This window comes from Lactuca saligna, chromosome 5, assembly GCF_052625555.1.
Source record: "Lactuca saligna cultivar CGN05327 chromosome 5, ASM5262555v1, whole genome shotgun sequence".
Classification (NCBI taxonomy): Eukaryota; Viridiplantae; Streptophyta; class Magnoliopsida; order Asterales; family Asteraceae; genus Lactuca; species Lactuca saligna.
This window is the reverse complement of record NC_136421.1, coordinates 157,504,678-157,514,605: the sequence shown is the minus strand read 5'-3', so window position 1 is coordinate 157,514,605 and position 9,928 is coordinate 157,504,678.

Below are 9,928 nucleotides of genomic sequence, written 5' to 3'. Positions count from 1 at the left end.
GGAGACTAAATTTGAAATGAGCTCAATGGGTCCAATTAACTTTTTCCTTGGTTTGAATATTAGAAAGAGTCTAGAAGGTATCTTTATCAACCAGGAGGCCTATAAAAAGAAGTTGTTGGCGAAATTCGGTATGATGGGAGACTTAAAAGTGAAGGTTCCTATGGCATTTGGAACTAAGTTAACACCTTCTCTGGAAAAAACCCGCTGTTGACATAACACTATGTCGACAAATGATAGGGTCCCTTATGTATCTAACAACTAGTAGACCGGACATAATGTTTTCTGTTTGTTATTGTGCTAGGTTTCAAGCTAATCCAAGAGAACCTCACATGGTAGCTGTGAAAAACATTTTACGTTACCTTAAGCGAACCTCGTCTCTCGGTCTCTGGTACCCTGCTAGATCTGGATTCTTCATTTAAGCTTTTTCTGATGCTGATCTTGGAGGATGTGGGCTAGAACGAAAGAGCACTACAGGTGGATGCCAATTCCTTGATGGTAAATTTGTTAGCTGGCAGTCCAAGAAGCAAACCTGTGTGTCACTTTCAACAGCCGAAGCTGAGTATATAAGTGCGGCATCTTGTACTTCACAAGTAATATGGATTCAAAATCAACTAAGAGATTACGGGATGAGTATGAAGAAGATTCCTCTCTATTGTGACTCAGAAGTGCAATAAGAATATGTCACAATCCAGTGCAACACTCAAAGACAAAGCATATAGCACTGAGATATCATTTTATCAAGGACCATGTAGAAGATGGGAACTTGGAAGTGCATTTCATCCGGTCCTCTGATTAATTGGCAGATATATTCACTAAAGCTTTACCTGAAGTGAGCTTCAATAAAATATTACAAGGGCTGGGTATGATGGAAGCAGAGTCGGTACCGAATCCTTAAATCTCTCACTAAAAATTAGACAAGCGAAATAGAGTGAACGATTGGTCTATTCCGGTCGAACGCTCGGTCTATCTCGGTTCCATAAATTTTGGGAACCGAAATGAGCCGAACGCTCGGTGTATTTTGGATCTAAAATTTTACGGACCGAAATGAACCGGACGCTCAGCTTATTTCGCTTCATTCTTTTAAGATAAAGTTTCAGTTGTACATTTTGTTTATACTATTAACTATATTTTTTGGTGTTTTATGCTACTTTATGTTTTTATTATTTTTCAGAAAATTTCAAAACTTCAAAAATCCAAAAAAAAAAATATTTTCTCTTTCTGTTTTTATTATTTTTCAGAGAATCTCGAAACCTTAAAAAGATTTTACTTTTTTTTTTAATATTTGGTTTGTTTGTTTCGTTTGTGTGGTGTGTTTGTTTGCTTGTTCTTTTACATAAGACCCAAGTATGTCAGTACAACAACATTTGGAGCTAAGGTAGGTATATTTTTCTTTTCGCTTTTCTTTTGAACTAGTTAAGGGTCCCTAGAAGCATACTGTTGCATGTTCACCAAAGCCTCTTTGACTAAGAGTAAAGCCCTAATAATTCAATGAATACCTATCGCCTCTTCCCAATCGGGCTGCTACATTTAACTCAAGTCAAGAGCTATCTTACTCGTCTCATATAGGTTATAAGTTTTCTGCTTTGTCATATTTATATAGCAGAGGTACTTTCTGTTCTTCAAACCATCCTCTTTCTATTTCTCCATCAACTTTTGGTACACCACTGTAACCCTTGAGACTCTCGGTCCTTACCACTGAGGTTTATGGTTGCATAACATCTTCGTTTGTGATCTTAGATACGTATACCACGTGCTGAGTGAAACCCAAAATCCAACACCTACAATGCATTGACGGTGAATTATTATATTCAAGATCTTACTGTGTACCTAATGAAATCCCTTTTATTTTTGCGTGATCTTTTATGAAATCGTCTAACACGAACGCCTTTCTTCCCAAAAAGATCCAGTTTATTTTTTTTAGATTTCTATCACTTCTTTAGTCACTATAAATTATATCCAACCTACTTGTTCAACAGACCACACCGGTCTCACAAGTACTTCTACCAACGATCGATCTTATGTTAAGTATTGATGTTCGGTTAAAGATAAGCTACCCTTAGCCTACAAATTAAAAGAATCCTTTCAATGTTTCTCTACAAACAGTTGATCGTATATTCTCGGGAAACCTCACAAGCACTTCAAGTCTCTCTTGACTTTGAAGGAAATGATTCTTGCTTGGAATCATCTGCTTCATGTCTTCTAATAAGACATCACTCACATCCCATACACATTTTTCTTTATTTCTTTATCTTTTGTCACCGTATTGCACGAAATTTTTTAATTTTCCTACATTCTAGTTGCTGTTCGTTCGATTTTTGTTTAATTTTGGAGAGAAGTTGAATTTCAAACGACGATTGAGGATAAGATTTTAGGCGCGTGAATTTGAACGGCTACTTAAACCACGCTTGCTGATGTATATCTGGGAGAAACCAACCTGTCATATCGTGCTTTTTCAAGCGATGTTTTAGTGATCTCATCAATATGATGACGATTCTTTCTCTCTCTTGGCAATGGTATATAAAGGAGTTCTAATTTCATTTCTCTCTTTCACCTGCAACAAATTCTCTCTATCTACACGGCGATTCACAACTGTTCATCTTCTTTATTTAATCAACAATGGCGACTTCTTCATCTGCTCAAGACCAAACTAATTCATCGCCATTGCTCTCCATCAAGCCTAATCAGAACATGATTATCGAACTCAATCCGTTTCTATATGACTCGTTCATGCTACAAGTGGTAGAGTGTTTGAAATATTCACCTTTGGTTATAGCCCTAACTCAAGTGGAAGCCATTCCTATGTCTCTACTATCACAAGTTTACTCTACTGCCTCCTATGACAAGAACAGGGAAAGAATCTACTTTCAAATCCATTCTAAAAAGGCCTATATTTCAAAAGGGAGATTTTGTTCCCTTTTGCACCTTGCAGTGGACTCATCTTTGATTTCACCAGACTTCATCACAACTACTCAATTGTTCTCAATGCTCTACGAGATGGGATACACTAACGTGCTAACCATGGTTACAAAGGTCAAGAAGTCATGCTATCTGTCCCCATGGAATGGATTGCTCACTCTTCTCATCAAGAGTTTTGCGGAGAGGAGTGGTGGATCAGATGACACAACCAAGGGTTTTCTCACCCTTCTATACGGTCTTTAAAATGATATCAATCTTGACTATGGGTCGATTATCTGGTCTCAAGCAGTGCAAAGCCTCAATACTACTACGAGGCATTCTGAAATTTCATGTGGTAGATTCTGGACTCTCATTACACGAAGGGCGATTAATTCTTTGGAAATTCCGGTCATGAAGGATGCCTTAGTTGCGTCTATTTCCACGTTTCACACCAAGAAAATTGTCACACCCCCGAACCAGACGGCGGAAACGTCCGAGGGCTATCGTGACTCAATTGAATACCATCACAATGCATATACATGAAACATAACATTATACATCACCAACATTTGGAATGATACAACTGGTAGCGTTTACATCCATTACATTGTTCCAAAACATTACATTCTCAAAAATAACTGTTTGATACTAAATTAAACCACAGCAAAACGTCTTAGAGTACAATTCATCCTCCACTTTATCTGTTACCTGAGAATACAAGTATTTTGAAAAACGTCAACATATGAAATGTTGGTGAGTTCATAAGTAATGTTTGAAATCCAATGTTTGTAATGTTTTGAGAAACACCAGAAAATCTGATATTTTCTGAAAATAGTAAAGTCAAAAATGTGTGAAGATCCATAGGTATGCTTGTTTGTTTCTATACTTGTAAAAAAATTGTTCATTTAAAATTTGTGTGCATTCCGAATCCGTATGTATTGAAATACCCTAGGAAAACCCGATGTTTTCCTAATTCGTACATTGAAACAATTGCAACGTGTGAAGTTATCGGTACCAGGCGACGTTGGATTATTGTTGAGCATGATTATTTGCTACAAACACACGTTACACAAACGACTAGTCTATAGCGATACTAACGATCCCATAGGAGTCGTCTGTACTAATCACGTTCTCCAACCGCCCTGACTATGTGTAGTCCCACACCTGAAGAGAACGAGGACACGAAGGCCTCAATGACTCCATTAGCCGGTTGGGGATAAAAGGTACGAGGGGTCCCAGACCCGCCTCGCATGAAAATGTAGACTTTACTAGCAATACCAAAGGACCCTTGGGGACCAGTAGTATACAAGCCATTGAAAGTCCTTTTACGTTATGACGGGTCGGTAAAACCCAACACTTCGTAAGAGAGAGGTCTTCGGGCCTTAAGATTAGGTCATTGGGCTAGCTAGGCTCAACGAACAAGATTTTACACTTTTGGGGACCAAAGGTGGTGCGTAGACGTCTGTGCACACTCGCATGTATAGTGACTTCCCAATCGTTATTAGTTATTGATCGTAGTGTCATTATGTTATAGTGTCGTCGTGTTAGTAGTTTCGGATTTTTATTGGTTCGAGACCGACCCAATTCGTTTAACAACGACTTTTGGTGTTGTAATGTATTGTATTTCATCGATAGTCGTGGTACCATCATTTGGTCAAATTGCATGTATTGAACTAGCCTTGAGAATTTTCTGTTTTCCGCCCCTCCTTGTTTGTAAAATTTACTTTTTCAACCCTTTACTTAAATACTTTACGGTTTGGTACTTAAATCAATTTTCTTGACATTTTAATACCAAAAATTATTGAAATAAGTATTTTCCAGCATATTTTTCATAGAAAACAGCTTAAGTCCCTGAATTTTAGTTTTTCTCGGTTATAACCCTTCTTTTTCGAAAGTTTGACAATTTTGGCCCAAATTGAAATTTTTTTGCAACTTTAGTCCCTTTTAAATTTAAAAAGCATTTTAAACCTTTGAAAAGGACTTGGAATGCTTATAGTCCACTGTTTTACAGAAAAATACAGTTTTGGCCCTCCAAAACAGAAAATCTCGCATAATGTGCCTCATTGGGCCGAAAATGTCATTTTTAGCCCATTAAGCTTGAAATTTATGTTTTTAATCCTCTAAATGAGTGTATTTCCAGAAATTGTTTTATTGAAACTGTTTTGACATAGTTCAACCATCAGAATTCGTGATTTGTCAATTTAGGCCCTTAAAGTTTGTATTTTTCGCATTTTAAGTCCAAAAATGGTGTTTTTAGCCCAAAGAAATAGTTACTAAACCATTTAGCCATTTTTCTAGAAATACTTTGTATGTAGAAATATATTTGATGCTAGAGTCTTTTAACATAAGGTATATCTCGGTTTTGAAGGGTTTTATGGCTAGATCCAACATTATAACACACAAAAGCACACATATAAGTATGGAATCATACAAAGCATACAAAACACATATATATATCTACACTTTCACTTGTATTCCCCCCCCCCCCCCCCAAAGAAAAAAAAAACTCATGAAAACCGAAAATAGGGGGTATGAAGCTCACCTTGTTTGAAGCTTTCGGTTTTTGGAAGAAAAGATGGAAGAAAATGAAGTGATTTTTCGGCCTTAGCACCTTTCCTTGGTAGATCTCGAGTTTGGTGACTTCTAAGGTGCATGATCACAAGTTGGAATAGATTTAGAAGAGGTTTTTGATGGAGTAAAGTAGCTAGATCATGGATATAAGTAAAAACTTACCTAAAATGATGATTAACTTGCAAGATCCTCTTGAAAGCTCCTAAATTTCGAGATTCTTGGAGTGGGGAGGAAGGAGTGTTCTTGAGTGATCTAGAGAGAATGGGATGGATTTTTGTGAGTGTGTGTGTGTTGTGTTCGGCCGAGAGTGAGAGGGAGGAGAGAAGAGAGTGATTTTTGAAGTGATATGCATGGAAGAATGAGATGAGTTGCATGGATATCCAATAGGTAATAATGATGTGGCACAACAAGTCAACTCTTCCATCCTCTTGGGCTTGTGCATTGGGCCGAGATTTTTGGAAGGAAAAGGGAAAATTTGGGCCTTTGCCCCTAAGCCCACTATTAGAGTTAATCTTGGGTATGTTTTAAGTCTAAAGAAATGTGGTAGGATTTTTATATTTTTATTGGACTAGTTTAGGTTATTCATGTATCAAGGCTTTTAATTCATTTCATTCTAGGTCCAACATAGCCCAAAAATGTTGAAACAAATAGATGTGGGTCCAATTAGAGCCCATTTAAGAGTTCTAAACCCAAGATAGTCAAATTGGAAGTTTATTGGTCTATTAGGCCCAATTAGGAAGTTCTAGTCCAAAGTGGACCTAAGTAAGAACTTCTAGGGTTTCCAATTGCTTGTTGACCATTTGAAATGATCGTATGGTGTATTTGATTGAAATTTTGTTGTTACAATCATGGGTGTTACACATGTTCTTAAGCTTTTGATTCACTTTAGCTTGAGTGTATAGTTTACAAGGCACAAAATTTCCAGTTGTGACATCATCCCCCCGTTAGAGGGAATTTCGTCCCGAAATTCCGTTTGAAAGCTAGATTTGAGAATGCTAGAATAGGTGAGGGTACTTTTGCTTCATTTGATCTTCGCGTTCCCAAGTGAATTATGGTCCACGCTTTGCGTTCCACCGTACCTTCACGATTGGGATGCGGCTTTGTTTAGTACGCTTCACCTCCCTGTCCATGATTTCGATTGGTTCTTCGACGAACAGGAGATTCTCATTGATTTCGATTTCGTCACGAGGAATGACAAGGGTTTCGTCTGATAGGCACTTCTTTAGGTTAGAGACATGAAACACGGGGTGTACACCGTTTAGCTCTGCGGGCAGTTGCAGTCTGTATGCTACTGGACCAATTCGGGCAACGATTTCGAAAGGTCCAATGTATCGCGGATTTAGTTTTCCCCACTTCCCAAAACGAATGACTCCTTTCCAGGGAGAGACTTTTAACAGTACTCGATCACCGACCTGAAATTCTAAGGGCTTTCGGCGTTTATCAGCGTAGCTCTTTTGTCGGTCACGCGATGCTTGCAATCGAGCTCTGATTTGAACGATCTTTTCCGTGGTTTCGCGGATGATCTCCGGTCCCGTTAGTGCTTCGTCCGATGTGTGTGTTTTTGCTAGCTGGGTGTCACCTACTTCAACCCAACATAATGGTGATCTACATTTACGCCCGTACAGTGCTTCGAAAGGAGCCATCTTGATGCTCGAATGGTAACTATTGTTGTATGAGAACTCGATTAAGGGTAGGTGGGTATCCCAAGACTTTCCAAAGTCTATCACGCATGCGCGGAGCATATCTTCGAGCGTTTGGATGGTTCGCTCACTTTGACCATCCGTTTGTGGATGATAAGCGGTGCTCATATCGAGGTTTGTTCCCATCGCCTTATGGAGTGATTGCCAAAATCGGGACGTGAACCTACTGTCCCTATCCGAGATGATAGATGTTGGTATTCCGTGAAGTCTCACGATCTCTTGAATGTATAAACACGTCAATCTCTCCATCTTGTACGATTCTTTGATTGGCAGGAAATGGGCAGATTTCGTCAGTCGGTCAATTATTACCCATATGGTGTCTAATCCATCCGACGTTTTGGGTAGCTTGGTCATGAAATCCATAGAAATCCCTTCCCATTTCCACTCAGGGATTGCCGGTTGTTGTAACAATCCTGAGGGTTTTTGATATTCCACCTTTACTTTGGCGCACGTAAGGCACTTACTAACGTAGGTCGCGATTTCCGCCTTCATGTTAGGCCACCAATAGTGTTGTTTAATATCCAAATACATCTTATCGGAACCAGGATGAATGGAGTATCGCGTCTTGTGGGCTTCCTTCATGACAATATCTCTAAACCCTCCAAATTTAGAAACCCAAATACGGTTCATGAAATAGTATACTCCATTCTCCTTTGCCTCCAGGTTCTTTTCCATTCCGCGTAATGCTTCGCTTGCTCTATTTTCCGTCTTCATGGCCTCTGACTGGGCTACCGCAATTTGAGTGGCCAGGTGCGATTGAATGGTTATCGAGAGAGTTTTCGTACAACGATTAGAGTACTCCTTCCGACTTAAGGCATCAACTACCACGTTGGCCTTGCCTGGGTGGTACTTAATCTCACACTCATAATCGTTTAACAATTCAACCCATCTTCGTTGCCTCATGTTCAACTCCTTTTGGTTTAAGATGTGTTGGAGACTCTTGTGATCCATGAAGACGGTGCACTTTGTACCGTAAAGGTAATGCCTCCAAATCTTTAGGGCAAAGACTACAGCTCCCAACTCTAGGTCATGGGTCGTGTAGTTTACTTCATGCGTCTTTAGCTGGCGGGATGCGTAGGCGATCACTCTCCCACGTTGCATGAGAACGCAACCTAAGCCCTGATTTGACGCGTCGCAGTAGACTACAAAATCTTCCGTTCCTTCAGGCAGAGATAGTACAGGTGCGCTACAGAGAGCTTGTTTCAAGGTTCGAAACGCAATCTCTTGTTTGTCTGTCCATTTGAATGGTACGCCCTTTTGCGTAAGCGAGGTAAGTGGCTTGGCGATCTTAGAGAAGTTTTGAATGAATCTCCTATAGTAGCCTGCTAATCCCAAGAATTGACGAATTTCTGTGGGTGTTGTCGGGATTGCCCATCCTTCTACAGCCTTGACTTTAGAGGGATCCACATGGATTCCATCTTGGCTGACTACATGACCTAGGAAGTTCACACTTCGCAGCCAGAACTCACTTAGAGAGTTTGGCGTAAAGTTTTTCTGATCGCAGAGTTTCTAAGACTTGTCGGAGATGTTGGCCATGCTCTTCCTTGCTTCGAGAATAGACGAGGATGTCATCGATAAAAACAATGACAAAGTTGTCGAGGAACGGTCGATAGATTCGATTCATTAGGTCCATAAATGCGGCAGGGGCATTTGTTAGACCAAATGGCATTATGACAAATTCATAATGTCCGTAGCGAGTTCGGAAAGCGGTTTTTGGAATATCCTCTTCCCGGACTTTGAGTTGGTGGTATCCGGACTGTAGATCTATTTTAGAAAAATAACTAGCTCCTTGGAGCTGGTCAAATAAGTCATCGATTCGTGGGAGTGGGTAGCGGTTCTTGATTGTGAGTTTATTTAATTCTCTGTAATCGATGCACATTCTAAAAGATCCGTCTTTCTTTTTGACAAAGAGCACCGGAGCTCCCCATGGCGAGTAACTAGGTCGAATAAATCCTTTGTCCAAAAGTTCGCCGAGTTGGCTGGATAATTCCTGCATCTCAGCAGGAGCCAGCCGGTAGGGTGATTTAGCGAGAGGAGTTGCTCCTGGAATAAGGTCGATTCGAAACTCAACCTGTCTCTCTGGGGGTACTCCCGGAAGATCTTCAGGAAACACGTCCGGAAATTCACATGCTACGGGAATGTCTCGAACGTTAATCTCCTCCTTGGTTTTATCCACCACGTGAGCCAGAAACGCAAGATTGTTCCTTCTTAGATATTTCTGTGCCTTGATGCACGAAACGAGGCGAAGGTTCATGCTAGATTTGTCTCCGTAAATTACTAGGGTTTCGTGATTTGGGAGACGAAGACGAACGGCCTTCTCATGGCACATAATTTCGGCATGGTGGGGGCTTAACCAGTCCATGCCGATGATCACATCGAAACTCCTAATTGACACTGGCATTAGATCTATTCGAAAGACGTGTTGGTTAAGATTTCCCTAGTGGATTCGGTTTTCCCATTGGCCATTTCCACCGTATAGGTTTCATTTAGCTTTTGGGGCAGTTGTTTTAATAAATGTTTAAACTTATTGCTTACGAAGCTTCGCTTCGCTCCGGTGTCAAATAAGATGCATGCATAAGCATGGTTTAAGGGAAACGTACCGGTAACAACAGAGGGGTCTTGAATGGCCTCACCCTGACCCATGGTCAACATCCTTCCTGTTCCTCCATATCTTAAATTGCTGTTGTTAGGACAGTCTCGGTGGATGTGTCCAGTCTTCCCACATCCGAAGCAGGTGTAGCTAGGCCCTGCGTTATTGCCGC